This window comes from Ursus americanus, chromosome 16 (genome assembly GCF_024610735.1).
Source record: "Ursus americanus isolate L20-20 chromosome 16, mUrsAme1.1.p, whole genome shotgun sequence".
NCBI classification, from domain to species: Eukaryota; Metazoa; Chordata; class Mammalia; order Carnivora; family Ursidae; genus Ursus; species Ursus americanus.
The window spans coordinates 31,357,064-31,374,999 of record NC_142142.1 but is presented as its reverse complement, the minus strand read 5'-3'; positions in this window follow the sequence as shown (position 1 = coordinate 31,374,999).

The following is a 17,936-nucleotide window of genomic DNA, read 5'->3' as shown; positions in this document are numbered from 1 at the left end:
GAATTTAGATCCCAAATTTGATTTTCAGAACTCTTTACTCATTGCAGTAGATTAGATTTACTCATCACCTAATATTCTGATCCTTCTCCCTGAGAGAGGATTATAAAAGCCTGTCCTGTGGAGCTACGGGCTCACTTAGCCTAAGAAAAGTGGGCAGAAGTGACCCTAGGAACACTTCCCTCTGTCTCAATGACAGGAAACGTTTCAGGGAGAGGCAACTCCATCAGCCTGGTCCCAGGATGGAGATATGGGATGGAGTGGCAGCTGACCCACATAGGATACAGAAGTGAGAAATAAACATTTGTCATCATAAACATTGAAATTTGGGAGTCTTGTTTGTTACTGTAGTGTAACTGATTCACACCTCCTTGGATTCCTACCACTTACAGAAACTTTAGACAGCCTACCAGACACACTGCCAGACTTGGCTCCAGCCCCAGCACACCGTGATGTTCGGAAGGGGCGGTTAGACCCATCGGCCTGGGAAAAGCAACATACTCATGTATTCTCTGATGATTCAGTTCCCTGGGCAGCAGTATGCAACATTCTGAGTCCCTAGATGTCATCTGTTTCTCTGGATTTAAGTCGCAACAAAATCTCTTCCCAGAATCTAGCACCCTACCAGGGCCCCCCTCTGGGTAAACTCAGGTGGAATCTCATGGCATGGTTCTCTTTCAGGCTTTATAAGAGGAAATCACCCATCTGGCCTTTCCCAGACCATCCACTTGTCTAGAACATTACCAAACTCTACCCAATGCTACAGAGATGAATTTCTAAAAACCCAGCAGTAATCATTAGAGGTGTTTCTTTCTATGTCAAGTTTTCTTTGTGTATAGATTTTTCTTTTCTTCTCTTTATCACCTTCTCAACCATGAAAATGAGGTGGCAAGGTCGGAAGACCTCTGCTCTAGGATCTGAAAAACATACGTCTTGATGATGCCACATTCCCCTAGCATAACCTTGGGAACACCCCAACCCTCCTGGGGCTCCCACACCTTGTAAGTCTGGGTAACTAGGTGGAGATTTGCTGGTGGTGTGTCTGACACTGAGTAAGGAGGCATTCCCAAAGTAGGGGCTGCTCACTGTTACCACACCTTCCAAGCCCTGCATTTCCTCCTTATTGGTAACAGATCAGTTCCAAGAAGACGTCTTTTAAGGAGGCATTTCCTTCACTAAGTGAATGTGTTAAAATTGTGTATTTCAGTATCTTCCCTCCTACCCTCACCCCGCACCTCAGGAGGATCGGGGCCATGACAGACTCAGTAGCTACCCAGTGGCTCAGAGTGTAATAAATGTTCAGTACAGGCTGTTAAGTAAAATAACGAATGAATGGACTCACAATGGTGGGTCCTAACAAATCATTTGCTACTACTTCTTCCCACTTCTTATGCATTAGTTCTCCATTCATACGGCAATCCTGTGTTCACTCTTGAGGCAATCATCAAATGAAGGGAGTGTGTGTGTGTGTGTGTGTGTGTGTGTGTGTGTTATACCCTGAGCTCTTTAGAACAAGAGTCTTATGTCAAAAAAAAAAATGTATGTTCAAAAACATATTCTGGAGGTGCCTGGGTGGCTCAGTCAGTTAAGTGTCTGCCTTCAGCTCAGGTCCAGATCCTGGGGTCCTGGGATCAAGCCCCACTTCTGGCTCCCTGCTCAGTAGGGAGCCTGTTTCTCCATCTCTTACCCACCCCTGCCCCAGCACGTGCTCTCTCTCATTCTCAAATAAACAAAAAAAATTTTTTTAAAAGGATAAAATGAAGTCATCAAAAATATTTATTAAAAAAAAAGAAGTGGAGAGTGGAATATAAACTACTCTTAAAAAAAAAACATACTCTGTTAAAATTGGAGGGGAGAGCTTCTGCAACTTTGAGGCTAATTCTTGTCCATCGTTCTTTGACTCGGCCATGTCCCAAGGGTTCAACAGTTGAATGGACTGATTCCGCTGCGCTGGCTGATTTTTATTGTGTTCAGCGTGTACACAATTTATTAGCAGGAGTTACAGCCATCCAGTGATCTAAATTATACATGAAATCATAATAAAAATTTAAAAAGGTAACCAACATCCCTGCCTGCATTCAATCTTGTAGATTGTGGAAAATAACAAGCTTTTGGTTTGGTTCTTAAATAGATCCCAGATCTCACCTGGCCTCAGTGTCTGTCTGGCATCCGAGTAAATCCCTGCTTTGGTACACCTGTTTGGCTGTAGTGGGACTCCTCCTCGCTCTCTCCCAAAGCTTGAGATGGGTTCCAGAGGCTTCCAGGGGATCTGGGTCCATCTAGGTGGGGAATATCTTTATTACCACCAGCCAAGTCCTCATTTTGAAGTGCTTTGGAAATACAAGGTAGTTCTCTCCCCAAAAGCACATTCAGAAAGTGCAGTGCAGCGCTTTGTAAATTGTGTTCTGTGTGACCACATGCCTCAAAATCCCAATGATGGGTGGATTTACATGCTGATCTCTGGGGCCTACCCTAGTGGGCTGGATCAGAATTTTCAGAGAAGGAAGTATCCTAGGAATATCTTCGGCACATAAAATTGTGAAAATCACTAATGTATCTGTTAAGAGCCTGGGTTCTAGAGTCAGATGGGACCTAGTTTGAATTCTTCCTAGCTATGTGACCTTAGGTGAGTTACTTAACCTCCTCAGACCCCAATGCCCATGCATTTGAGAAACGACCCTGCACTGTGTTGGAAAGATAAAAGGAAAGGAGGTTATGCACATAAAGCAGGACTTCTCCAGCTCCATGTGCCTAGGAATCACCCAGGAATTTTTTAAAATGCAAACTCTGATTCAGTGAATGTGGGTTGGAGCCTGAGATTCTGACATCTTCTAGCAAGCTCCCCGACAGAGCCAATGCGGCTTGTCCCCCGTCCACACTTTGAGTGATTGCCAGACAGAGTAAATCCTGAGTATCTGTTAACTATTCCATGACTGTCATCCCCCCTGATTCATTGTTTCACTTTCCAGGGTTTCAGCTACCTGTGGTCACCTGCGGTCTGAACGGAGGTGACCCTCCTTCTGCACTATCCTCAGAAAGTCAGTAGTCACCTAACGCTACGTCACCGTGCCTACGTCATTCACCTCGCTTCACCTCCCCACGTAGGCTCGTTATCACTGCACATCATCGCGAGAAGCATGAGTACTGTACAGTAAGATATTTAGAGAGAGAGAGACCACATCGCATAACTTGTATCCCAGTATAGTATTATAATTTTGTTTTGATTACTTACTGTTGTTAATCTCCTACTGTGCCTGATTTATAAATTAAACTTTCTCCTAGGTATGTACGTACAGGAAAAAACAGTATAGACAAGTTTCAGTAGCACTATCTGTGGCTGTAGGCATCTGCTGGGGGGCTTGAAACAGATCCCCTGTGGATAAGGGGGGGACAACTTTACAAAAATTCACTGGGGAAGGATGAAAAGATAACGCAGTGTTTTGTTTTGTTTTTTAATCCTAATCATCCATTATAGTCACCTGTGGTGATTTTGAAAACATGCAGATGCCTGGGCTCCCATCTCCAAAGACTTGGATTCAGTATCTTTATTGGGAAGCCTAGGAATCTGTTTTTAGAGTGTGGCAAGTGAACCAGGATGGAGAAACACTGGGTCTAAAGTTATAAGTATCTTTGGGGAGCCTGGGTGGCTCATGGGTTGAGCGTCCAGCTCTTGATTTTTGATTTCGGCTCGGGTTGTGATCTGGAGCTTGACATTGGGCTCCGTGCTGAGCGTGGAGCCTACTTGGGATTCCCTCTCTCCCTCTCCGCCTCCCCCTCCCCCAGCTTGCAAGTGCATTCTATCCCTCTCTTAAAAAAATTTTTTTAAGTTATAAGTATCTTTGATGAAATTATTTTGTGTTCGCTGAGAGAATGTCTAAATGTCCCCCTAGTACAAAACTCCTACTCACGATTGCTATAGATTGAATGTTTGTGTCTTCCCCAAAATTCATACATTAAAATTCTAATTCCCAAGGGGATTGTATTTGGAATTCGGCCTTTGGGAGGTGATCAGGTCATAAGGGTAGAGCCCTCACCAGTGGGATTAGTGCCCCTTACCAAAAGAAACGCCAGAGAGCTCCTTGGCCCTATGTACCATGTGAGGATACAGCGAGAAGACAACCATCTAAGAACCAGGAACAGGGCCCTTACCAGACACCAGATCTGCTGGTGCCTTTCCCTGGACTTCCCAGCCTCCAGAACTGTGAGAAATAAGTTTCTGCTGTTTACAAGCCACCGTCTCTATGGTATTTTGTTACAGTGGCCCAAATGGACTAAGGCACTATGATGCCAATCTGAGGTGTAGTGCCTGAGTCATGGCCATTAATAAAGAAAAGAGGAAACATTGGTCACAGCCCTGAGGCTGCTCTAGCAATTCATTATAGGGCCAGTCTCAGCTCCTTTTTTTTTTTTTAAGATTTTATTTATTCATTTGAGAGAGAGATAGAGAGGGCACAAGCAGAGGAGAGAGGCAGAGGGAGAGGGAGAAGCAGACTCCCCGCTGAGCTGGGAGCCCAGCGTGGGGTTCGATCCCAGGACCTGGAGATCATGACCCAAGCTGAAGGCAGACGCTTAACCCTCTGAGCCACCCAGGCGCCCCTCAGTTCTTTTCTGTCCCTTAATGTACAAAGGAAGAAAGAGTCAACAAGAGGCAAACACCACAGGGGATCCAACTCCACCTCTTAATAGTTACGGGACCTTAGACACAGTCCTTGAGCTCCACGCTCCTCAAATACCTTAGTAAACGGTGGGGGTAACATCTAGTCCACCCGCCTCATAAGCTTGTTATGAGAGTCAAACGAATACTCTACAACCTTGCTACTCAAAGTGCGGTCCCTGCACCGGCGGCATCAGCATCACCTGAAAGCTTGCTTGAAATGCAGACTCTCTGAGCTACTGAATAAGAATCTGCATTTTAACAAGACACCTCCACCCACCCAGTGATTCCAATGCAAAGTTTGCCAAACCCTGCGTTATGGTACTAAAATCTTGGAGGGAGATGTCATGAGATGAACTAGTCCTACCGTCTCATTGGAAAGGAGAAATGAGAGATGAGGAGAAAGCCAAGAAAAGGAAGTGCTAACTAGTGTCCATACTTTTCCAGAAAACCACAGCAGCAACAGCTCCAGTAGCTGACCGTCTTTCCAGCTCGGATTATTATAGTCGGTGCTCTCCAAATGTGTTCACGATCCAGGAGCAGATAACGATAGTAGTTATGCATGGCATGGGGTTGTTCAAGCGCAGATCAGTTGTCTTGGGCATGGCTTCTGCAAGTTAATGGGCACCTTGCAAAAATGCAGATTCTGAGGGGAGGCTCGAAATGCTGCCTTTGGAATGAGCTCCCAGATGATGCCCACACTGCCAGCACATGGACAGTACTTCAGGGAGTAGGGTTTGGAGCTTCAGTCCACCCGGGCCCCGTACTGCGGCCCTGAAGGCCAGGGAGGAGGAAATTTTTCTGCACACCTTCGCACATCTGTGGCTCCAAGGGTAGGAAGTCGATCCTCACTCATGTTACGTTGAGTTAACTCATCATTTATATGGGGACCAGAAAGTGTTGTTCCTGTTCCTGGGGACATCTTTAGCGTCTAATGCACACGGGGTGAGGGTGGGTGGGAAGACACCTGTCCAGTGCATAAGTTTAGCACCACGTTGGGGTGGGATATACATCAGCCAACCCTGCTGACAGGAAGGGAATTAGCTGGTGATTACACGGCTCTGCAATCTGGGAAACCTGTCAAGGTAAACCTTTCCGATTCTCCAGAACTGTGTACTTATGTTCATTTGCATGTCTCTCCTTGGAGCGAAACAATGAGTGCACAGCTTCCAGGAGCTGCACAAAGTTCTCTTTCTGGCACCTGCTTTATGCATAGATGTCTAACAGCTGTGTCAGCTCACCCTTCCGTGAACTCCCCCGGGAATTGGTTTCATGGCACTTTGCCTTGGTACAGCATTCTGACTCCTTAGATTCCTGGAACTATGTGTTTGAGGGGCCACGTAGTGCTATACCACCTCCTACTACCTGGATGCATAATACTTTGGCAGAAATTTATCTACAAGCAAAGAATATCCTTAGTAAACATTACCAAGAAAGCCCGAGCAAGCTCGATATTCAAATATTCATCACATAACTTTATTTTTATTGGAGAAATCAAAAATCACCAGGGAAAATGAATAAATTTGACTGCATAATATACTGTTAACTTCTTTTTGTCAAAAACATCTAAAATAAGGATGAAAGACAAATAAAAAACTGGAGAAAATATTGGCAATTCCAAAATGATTTAATAAAAAAAAATAATCAGTAAGGGAAATACCTATAATAGAAATGAAGACAAAGAACATAATCTAGGAGTTCACAAACAATGCATGTATAAATGGTCAATAAATCTATACCTAAAATATGCAAATAATCCCAAAATGCAAGTGAAAAGGAAATATTTTCCCTGTGAGATTACTAAAGATGAAAAGTATCCACAAGTCCCTTATTAATGGGCCTTGAGTCAATGACACTGTCAGGTCCTCTGCTGATGGGAATATAAATTGGTTAAATGCATCAAATAATGACAAAATGTGTCCAATGTGTCTTTAATATTCATACCCTTTGAGGCGGTAATCTCCCTCCCAGAAATCTACCCTAAGGAGATCATTGCACTAGAAGATGAGTATGTATTCATTCATTCAACAGATATGTATTGAGCCCTTACATTTGTCAGGCATTAGATTAGTAGTTAGAGGCATAACCAAAAAGAAAACAGACAAAATGCCTGCCTTCAAGGAGCATACGTTATAGTCCTGGGAGACAGATGGCAAATAAATAAATTGTGTGTGTGTTTGGTGCGTGCATGCGTGTGTGTGTGTGTGTGTGTGTGTGTGTGCGCGCGTGTGTGGTGGTAGTGGTGATGGTAGTGATAATAGTAAGAAAAATAAAGCAGGGGGGGAAAAAAGTTAAGGGCAATAGAGAATGGAATGTACTGCTCCTAACAGGGTGATTAGGAAGACCTCTCTGACAAGACATTGAGCAGAGACTTGAAGGAAATAGAGAAGCAGGGTGTAAGGGATACCTGCAGAAAGAGCAAAGGGTAGGAGCAGAGGCAGGACAGTGAGGAGGCCAGTGACTTGGGAGTAGAGTGGGGGAGGGGTAAAGACATGGAACCCTAGAGGACCGAGCTCTGAGACCACTCAGGGCCTTGTCAGCCATGGTAAGGCCATTGGGGTTTTACTACTGATGAAACAGGCAGAATCAGAATTAGAATTTGAGTGGAGAAGTGATGGGTCAACGACATGAATTTGTGAAGAGTCTCTCCAGCTGTTGGGTGGAAGCAGGCTCAAAGACTTAGGTTGTAATTATAATAAGCTAGGTGAAATATGATGGGGGAGGGGACAGTGGAGGTGGATGAAGGTGGTTGAATTCTGGATGTTTTGAAGGTAGAGTCACCAGGATTTCCTGACAGATGTGAGTTGTAAGAGAAATAAAGGGGTCGAGGATGTCTCGGGTTTAGGGCTGAAAAGTATATTTATTGAGATGGGAAAGCCTGTAGAAGGAGAAATTGAGTGAAATGAAGTCAGAGAAATGAAGGGCTTTCAACTCATCAAGTTTGAGATGTCTATCAGACATCACAGTAAAGATGTCCCTTGGGTAGGCAGGAATAGGAATCCAGAGTTCTGGGAGTGAGGTCTGGGCACATAGATAGTATTTGGTCCTGAGACCAGAGGAGATCACCTGAGGAATGACTGTAGGCAGAGAAGACATCTGAGATGCAAACCCTGGGCTGCTCCAAAATTTAAAGGTCAGGAGGGCAAGGGGAAACAAGCAAAGGTGCCCATGGCCAGTGAAGGGCAGTGGCCAGGAAAATAGAAGAAAACCCAAGAAAGTGGTTTACTGGAAGGCCAGGGAAGAATTCCAAGAAAGAAAGGAATGTTTAGTATGTCAAATATTTTGAGAAAGATAAAGATGGAGGACTGACCATTGGGTCACCAACTGGTGACCTTGATAAGAACTCTTTGTGGAAGAAAACCTGATTGGAGTGGATTCAAGAGAAAGAAGGGGGAAGAAAAAGTTAGGCTGGCAAGTTATAAATAGCTCTCTTGAGAATTCCAGGTGTTCAGGTAAAGAAAGAAAACAGGCTGTAGCGGGCGAAAGAGTGGCGTCAGGAAAGATAGTTTTTAGAAGACAGCTGTTTATCTGGTATCTGGTTGTTAAAGAAGTGATATGGCCGAAAGGAAGAAATGACAAAGGAATTTAGGGAGATAAGATGGGATCCAATTAACAAAAGTGAGTATCCCTTGGATAGAAGTTAGCAGAATTGTTTATAACGGTAACAAAAAAATTGGAAATTAATGGAAAGCTTATTACTAGGAACTGGATAAGCGACGTAAGGAATCTAAGTACAAGAGAATAAAACGCAATTATTAATATTGATAGTGAAGATCCTGTGCTTCTCTACATGATAACGGAGCCACAATTTTTAAAAAACCGGCTAGTAGGATCCTGATTAAAAGTGCTTTACATAGACGATAAGATTTGAAGGTTGTTTTCATTCTATTCTTTAGATGTTCTGTGTTGATCGCTTTTTTCCCTTTTACAAAGAACACGTATAATTTGCTTAATGGTATTTTCTCTGCTTAGAGCTTCTACCATAAGACAGAAAATGCCCTGCGCTGAGCTCTCTTAGAGGCTTCGAATGGTGATGTACTGTTTAATTTCAGGCCCTTTCTAGACTTTCCCTTTACTCATTTAACGCCTCCCCACAGACATCAATTCAAATCCCAAGCCTGCCATTTATAAGCCACTTAGTTTTGAGCAATATTTTTAACTTAATAAGACTGTTTCTTAACTTGAAAAATAATGAGTTAAAAAAAAATTTGCCTTAAGAGGCTGTTGTGAGGACCAAAGAAGATAACGTAGGTAAAATGTCTAGTACACAGTGCTGCGTAATATGGATAGTATAGGAGGCTCTTACTACCTGGTGTGCTGTTTGCTTCCCTAGGGCAGGCCCACTACGCTATTCACACTTAGAGAAGAAGACGACAAGCGGGACCCACTCTTATCAAGAACACTGGCACTACCTTTGTTTCCTTCTCTTTCTGGTGACCCTGGTCTCTTCTCTTGCCTAATGCAGGGGCATTTGTGAAAGCAAGAAAAAAATTCCCACAGCTTCTCCAAGGCCTGCAAACATTTCAAAACTTGACAAGTCCGCCCTCTAGTGGCAGACATAATAATGTCTGCCACTTTCCCTCAGTTGGAGTTTAACTAGAAAAATTTCAGGTGTTTGCCTCACCTCTCACTCCTGGTCCTGCCACCACCGTGTAAATGTGTGTGGAAGTGCCCAAAACTGGCCCATTGATCACCACCTCCTTGTGTTAAGGGTTTTTAAAAAATACTTTGTTTATTTGAGAGAGAGCACGTGTGCATGTGCACAAGCAGGGGGGAGGGGTAGAGGGAGAAGCAGACTCCCCACCAAGCAGGGAGCCTGATGCAGGACTCAATCCCAGGATCCTGGGATCATGACCTGAGCCAAAAGCAGATGCTTAACTGACTGAGCCACCCAGGCACCCTGTGTTAAAGCTTTGAAAGGCCCTCTTAAAATACAAATCTGTGCCTATGCCTTCAAGCAGTGGTCTGCCTGTGAACACTTTAGCTTGAATTGAGAGAGCCAGAGGAAGGACACTTCTCAAGACGAGGGCCAGGAAAGTGTGCGGGAAGCATCCATACAGGGGAACCATAAATGGGGCTGCTGGCTATTCATAGGGTGAAAAGCAAAAGGCACAATTCTCCAAATACTTCCTCTGTTCCCTCAAAAATTACAATTGTCTGTCTAGGAGTAATACCTCAAAACAGAAGTTGATGTCATAACACTGGAAATTAGGTCTTGAAGGAAAGGAATGCAAAACTTCCCAGCCCGAAGGGGGAGTCTCTCTCACCATGTTGGTCGGCATTCGTGCTAGCATAAAGAAACCATGCCCCTCTTGCCACTGACAAGATGTGTAATACCAGGCAAGCTATTCAGTCTTCCTGAGGATGAGCTTGCTCATCTGTAGAATGGGCACAGTGGTGATAGTTACGGTCTCAGGGAAATAGTTGGTAAACCATAGATGATGTAATGGTTTTGTTTGTTACCTTAAGTCTCCCTAAACGTGGTATGTTGTGACTCGTATTGAAGATGAGGGCGTGAACCAGAAAGGGGGCATGTATCCCTCTTCTGACCTAGGCCTGGTGGCTTGATGACATCAGGGGATAGATTATGAAGTCCTTAGGCTCTTGTAAGAGTTGAAGAGAGAGAGTGTAGGATGAGTAGACCTCTATTAGAAGATCTGGGGGGAAATTCCAGTAGTAGAATCCTAACGGTGAAGTCTTAGGAGCAAAGATGAGAGGGAAATGAAAGAAAGGGAGAAAAAAAGAACACAGAAGCTTGAAATCTAGGAAAGGCTATTGGAAATAAGAGACTTGACTCATAGAAATAGGAGACGGGCTTTGTCTAAAGAAGAGTCAACAGAAGCCCAAATGTGGAACCCACAGACATGGTCTGAGAGAGATGGAAACTGCCTGAAGGGGCCCTGGGAACTCCAGAAAAGGTGGTTCTATAGTAGGTGGTGTGTGGTTGAAATGGTGATAAAGTCATTCTCAACTCACCTGATGGAAAATTGGGTCATCAAGTGTCATTCTCTTAGGAATAAGCCAAGTAAAAAGTGGAACCTCAGGGAGAAGTTCTCATGGCCAAAGTTTTATCACATCAGACGTATAGGGAAACAAGACCCCTTGCTAGCCAATGAAATTAAAGTCCAGTTATTTTTACAACTAGATCATATTCTAATAATCAGAACACAGAGCTGAAAAAAGTCTAATGCCTAATGTTTGTGGGTGCACACATTCTTTCCCTTGTTCATCAGATACATATTTAGGACCACCAGTGGTTTGAACACTGTGCTCCACGCAGCCCTGCAGTGGGGCAACATAAAGTAGACATGGCGGTTTCCTTCCAGGTGTTTGCAGTCTACCAGAGGACCTGGCCCAGTTATAAAATAATTATAACACTGGGTAGAAGGGTTGTTAATGTTGAGCAGGGAACATTTGGGGAACAGTCTGATCACAGCTGGCTAGAAGAGAAACACAGTATTTGTTCACACAAGTACTCAGTATGGAGGTATTGAGTGATTAGGATGGAATGGAAAACAGTGGCATGAACAGAGAGGAATGGGGATATGGACCCTAATATTAGAAATATCTGGGTAAAAATATTCAGCCTTGTGACTTGAGCCATGTAACTCCAGGCAACGTAAGGGCTCAATAAAATGGTAGATATTAGATAATCATAGCCTTGAAAGATGGGTAGATTGTAGATGAGTGGAAATGAAGGGAAGGGCATTTGTATCCCACTATTTATCAAGCACATCCTTGTCTTGACACCCTGAGGAATCTTCCTTCACGTCAAGACGCTCATACTATAAGCAAGCAACACAGAAGCATGCTAGGAAGAGGAGAACAACCCTGGGGGTCATACAACATTGGTTCCACACTGGTAAGGAGCCAGAAATCCCACACACTTTGCACATCTATAATATTACGATTTTATGCTGTGAAATCTTGAGTTGTGAGCCTATGAACAGAGTGGTTTCATGTATTTCGCATCCTTGAAGTAGCTTCAAGAGGAAGTGCTCTGGGTTGAACTATGTCCTTCAAGAATCCATGTGTTGGGGCACCTGGGTGGCGCGGTTGGTTGGTAAAAATGTAGGGAGGTGGCTGGAGAGAGCCACATCCAGGAATGAGCAATGGAGCAGGTGCATGGAGGATGTCAGCTGAGAGAGAGGAAGTCCAGAGACAAAATTTCCTAGTAGGAATGACTTTGGACAGCAACACATAACTTTAGTCCTGAGGTAAAATCTGGAAATACAAGACTGGCACTGAGGAGTCTGCCATAATCCCATGTCCGTTAGGAAATACCATCAATGGATCCAATGATGGTATTTAAATAAAGGATATCATCAAACTTAGGTGTTTGGCTTTGAATAAAAGTCCTCATTTGGAAGTCCATTGTACTCACTTCCTAGGATGTGACCTCTCTGAGTCTCAGTTTCCTCTTCATAAAATGAGGATCTCAGAATGACTGATTTCCTAAATTAGTAAGTATCAGAGCTAGGATAAGAACTCCAAAGCAGTATACTCCTTCTACCATGCACATAACTATACTAGCAAGTGGCCAAGATCTACGTTAGTAAAAAAGAACACTGTTCACGTTTTAGAAGGTGTCATGATCTGTCTCTTTTATTTATTCATACTGTGACCCATTTGCTTCCCCTTTTCTATTCCCGCTTAGACATACATTTCTCTGTCCTAACATTACCTCACACGGGGCTTTGTGTAGAGCAGTGCTTCTCAAACTTCAATGCGAGCATGAATTGCCTGCAGATCTAGTTAAAATGCAGATTCTGATGCCACGGATCTGGGGCGAATCCCGAGAGTCTGCATTTCTAACAAGCTCCCAGGTGATGCCTATGCTTCTGATCTTTGGACCACAATTTCGGAAGCAGGGGTGTAGATAACTGTTATGTTCACAGATAAATGGAAGTAATTTTGGATGAAAGGAACTCACCTAGGAGTGCCGATTCCTTACTATAAGAGCTAGCTCAGTTAAAGCAGGCTAAATGGCAGTGACAAAGAAACCTTAGGGGGAAAGTTCCCTGCCCCCAGCCTGTGCTGGTGACCGAACTGCAGTATGATTTTTTAATTTTTTACATTTTTAAAATTCCTTCAAAAAGATCTTTATTTATTTATTTGACAGAGAGAGAAAGATAGCACAAGCAGGGGGAGTGGCAGGTAGAGGGAGAGGGAGAAGAAGACCCTCCGCTGAGCAGGGAGCTCAATCCGGGGCTCAATCCCAGGACCCCGGGATCATGACCTGAGCCGAAGGCAGACGCTTAATCAACTGAGCCACCCAAGAGCCCCAGTATGATTTTTTTAAAGATTTTATTTATTTATTTGAGAGAGAGAGAGAGAACAGGCATGAGGGGGCGGTGGGAGGAGCAGAGGGATAGGGAGAAGCAGACTGACATGGGGACTCCACTCCAACGCCAGGCTCGATCCCAGGTCCCGGAGATCATGACCTGAGCCAAAGGCAGATGCTTAACTGACTGAGCCACCCAGGCGCCCCTGTAGTATCATTTTTTATAGATACTGATATGCTTCTCTGTAGGATACTGACAACTTAACTTTTTAAAATGTGATCTTTGGAACTGCTCTGTAAGATAGGATGGGTACTAACATTCCTGGCCCAAAGAGTGCCCAATAAATGCTGGGTATTTCTATCCCCATTTTATAGACGGAGACTGAGCCTCAGAGAGATGAACTGTTTGTCAAGCAGATGTTCAAACCCACATCTTCTTCTTCCAGCTGCAAAACTCTTCCCACACCACCAGTCTTCCTCAACTGCTATGTGCTTTTCTGGATTGTAACTAATCTCATCCCCCCACTCCCAACTTTTCATTGAAACTTCCCTCTTTTTAAGTATCTAACTCACAGTCTACACGCTAATGGCTTAATAAACATTAGTATATTAATAAATAACATATTAGCAATGTGTTTTAAAAAAAGACTTAAAATATGAAACAAAACCAATCAGTTTCCCAAACTCTCCTCTCATTTCTCACTCTCCTTAAACAAATGGCCCAAGGGGTGCCTGAGTGGCTCAGTCTGTTAAGCATCTGCCCTCGGCTCAGGTCAGGATCCCAAGGTCCTGGGATTCAGCCCCGTGTTGGGCTCCCTGCTCAGCCAGGGGCCTGCTTCTCCCTCTCCCTCTGCTGCTACCGCTGCTTGTACTCTCCTCTCTCTCTCTGTCAAATAAATAAGTAAAATCTTTAAAAATAAATAAATAAACGGCCCAATTCCTCACCACCCCGGAACTACCCACACAGCTTCAAAAATATATATTTATAGTTTTTAAAAGCCTTTCCCAGCCCTTCTTTCCTGTCCCGCTGGGCACTCTTAATCTCACTGCTGGGGGCAGCTCTAAATTATCCCATTGAGATACAATCACTTGTTAAACTCTGGTGGTGTTTATGCCAGAGAAAGGGAGAGCAGTTGGCAGATGGTCAGATGGTTGATTATTTCTCTTCTTGCAGGGGTTCCTGTGGTTTCTAAATGGGGTGTCTCTTTATCAGAAGGGGCCCCCAAATGTGGGGTGACAATTGGGTGGAAGTCCATGGCACGGGAGGTGAAAGAATTCACCTGAGGCACAACAAAGGAGATAGAAGTTTATTTGACACACCGCAAGGGAGGGTCGGCCAGGACAGTAGAGAACATACTGCCTGCAAAGAGGCAGTGGGTGGGGGCTGTATTTAAAGGGGGAAGATGAGGAGTTATGGCAATGTATGGAATTCTCCCTTGTTTTGGTAATAACTGGGCCTGGTTGTAAGTAGCGCATCGGTCAGTTAGGGCCTCTGGATATTTTGAGGTGGGTTGCCTGATGGGCCTGTCTCTATTCAGCCAGGGGGTCCCTGTGGGCCCTCTCTACCTTCCATCACTCAAGCCTGTTGGCCTAAAAGTGGCCTCTACAAGTCCCTTTCTTCTGGATTTTACATGCAAGAGTTATTGAGGGAGTCCCTTCCTCTACCCACCCACCACCACTGTAATGCCAGCCGCTCATACTGGATGTGGACAAAGACTCGTGTGAACTCAGAACAGTGAAACTCTCAGCATCTGAGAAATGTCTGAACCGGCTCCAATCTTAAAAAGGCTCCAGTTGCATTTGGAGGAGGGGCAGCCTTACACCGCGCCCAGTCACGCTGAAGTCATCACTGTGTCGGGCAGCTCTTCCTCTTGACCCTGCATGTCAACATTCATTCCCAGTGCTGGAACAATGCCCAGGAAGGTCAGTGTACATACCTCCACCTAGGCCTACAAGGTACAGAAGGACCTAATTAAAGATGAAACCCAAAACACCCATGAACACATATTTAGAGGGTTTTTTGCTTTTGCTTCGGTTTTTGTTTTTGTCTGCTGTGGTCTGAAATAAATGTACTAAAATAAAAGCCGAAGAACTTAGCATTTATCACATACTCTGTGCCAGGCATGTCTTACGAGCTTTAAACATTACTACCACCTTTTTAAAGATGAGGAAATCGACTTTTGGGGAGGTTCAGCAATGAGCTCAAGGTCAGAGTTGTTAAAGCAGGATTTAAATCCAGGCAGTTGGACTCGAGGTCCAAGATCTTAACTATTCTTGATACTATTTCCCAAGATGCCCAGATGTTGTTTGCCTCTGAGAATTTAAATATAAATCCATAGCCTCTTTCCATTTGCAAAAAGAAAAAGAAAAAGAAACTCTGTTCAAAGCAGTTTAAATAAAAGGGGGATTTAACGGTTTCTGTCAGTAAGCTGGAGAGTGGGCTGGATGCAGGGACTTGAACACAGGATTCTCTGTTTGCGATGAATGTCAGTCTCATTCTTTCAGACCACCTTGTGGGGGATCACATGTTGGGCACCTCACTGGGGAAGCTTCAGTTTCATATTCTAAGATTAGCCCAGAGAGGAAAAAATTCATTCCTGCTGGCCCCAGTAACAAAAATTCCTGTGAAAGATTCTGATTGGCCCAATTTAGGTCATGTACTCATCCTTGGGTCAATCCCAGTGGCAAGGGAGACAGAGGACTATAATTTGCCCAGTCTGGGTCACTTGCCTACCCCCGTGGCCTGGAGGGCTGGGACTATACCAGGAGAGAAAGTTGCTAGAGAGGAAATATAAAATAGCTGCTATATTACATAACATCACTCTACCTCTTTGGAACTTACAAAATGCTCTCATGATTCAACCACCTGTGAAGAGGGCACATCAAGTATTACTAAAATAATGGTGATGAATTAAAGATGGCCAAAAATTCTTTGTCACTCTCTCCATTGAGAGATGGGGTTCATTTCCCCTCACCTGAATCTGGGCTCACCCTATGATATTTAATAACATGTGGTTGAATTAACTATAATACATTTTGTCTTTAAAAGGCCCTGCACCTTCCACTTTTCCTCTCTGGGAATGCTCACACTGAGGATACTCCCTCTCAAACTCAGCTAGTAAGAAGTCAACCCACAAGGAAAGGCCACATGAAGGCATTCCACTCAACAGTTCCAGCTGAGCTTTCAAGTGACAGCCAGCATCAACTGCCAGCCATGAAGAGCGAACCATTGTGGACATTCTAGGGTGGTTTGGTTGGCAACAATAGGGAACCAAAACAGAAACTAGGGCTCATCGGCTTAGTGTCCTACAGCTAGAAATCTCAGAGTTGTAATGCTAAATCAGATGCTCTGACTCTAAGCCCACTGGGCTTTCTTTGATTCCTTACTGCCTTCTATTAAAAATAGAACAAGCCTTAATTCAAAATCTCCGGTTGTAGACTTTCTGCCCAGGATGCAGGTTAGGGAAGTAGAGCATATCATTCACTCAGAAAACATTTAAGAAGATTTATGTGGCCAGCAACTGAAAAAAAAAAATGCATTCCTGGTTCTTGAGGAACCGAGTCTAATCAATAGAGATCCCCATAAATAGCTCATTTCAATAAGACTGATAAGTGCCATGATGAGAAAGGTGCTTTTGAAAAACATGGTGGGCACTAAACCTAGCCCGCAGCATAAAATAATGGGCTCATCTTTTGTTGGGTGTAAGAGGGTACCTCTGAGTCTATGTCGAGGCTGTTGAAGACTATGTTTAGAATGAATACAATTATCCATCAAGATAAATGTGAACTGGAAATGGGAAGGGAGGCAGGGAGGAAAAATTTTAGTATTTAGGATAAGGACATGAATTCTAGCCCTGGTTCCACCCTCCACTGACATGTGCTTTTGGCCAAGTCACTCAATTTCACTTTAACCCAGCTTCCTTGTTTGCAAAGCTGAAGTGGGGTCCCCCTAACTCTTCATGTACTTGGACAGTTCTTTTCTCCGACTCCCTTTAAGTTTTGATGTTCCTTAGAGTTTGGTCCTTAGCTCATTGCTCTTCTCACTCTGCAAATCCTCACTAAGTGTTCTTACCTACTATAGCTTTGGTTGTCACTCATATGGAAATGAAACCCGAGTCTAAATGCTAGCCCAGTTCTGTGGGCTGTCTACCACTGCAGTCATCTGCTTACTGCACATCACAAAATGTTCCACACCCAGGTAAAGTTCAATATGTCCAGAGCTGAGCTCATCACCTTGCCCACTTAACTGACTCCCACTTCTGATTTCACTCTTGGTTGGTAGCACCGCCTTTAACATTATTAGTAGCATATGAGGTTAACTTCACTTTCAACTTTTCCCTCAAGCTCACATGCAATCCTTTGTTAGTATTACTAATTTTGCCTCCTAAATATTTCTACAATTCATCCTTTGTCTAGATATCCCATAAACAGCTCAAATTCAGAATATTCAAATCTTAACTCATCACTCCCCCCCCCCCAACCTGCTGGTCTTCCTGAGTTCTAGCAGGATGTTATCCCCGTCCACTCTGTTGCCAAATATAGAACTTAGGCATCATGGTTGATTTCTCCCTCTCCTTTGCTTTCCATAGCCGAGTAACCACCAATTTCTGATGTTTGGCCTCATTTGCGATCATCTTTCACTTCCTGTAGTAGTATCCTAATTGGTTTCCCTGCCTTCAGTCTTCAGCCTTTCACTCCCTCTGGCCTCTTCACCATGAAGCCAAATCTGATCATGTCAGCAACTTCCCTCTTCCCTGCTCCCCATATTCTAATTCTTTGATTTTTGCCATGTTCTACCTCCAGGCTACAAAATCTAAGATAGGGGCCTTAATCCATTTACCCTTGTCTCCCCTCCACCTACCACAATGTACTTGGTACATAATGGTTGCTCAATAAATATGAACCTGCACTCCTTACTCTCTGATTATAGTTTAAATTGTGACATGTTGTAGATGTATCAGACCTCTGGAGGCACAGGCTGTCACGATATGGTTCACTGTT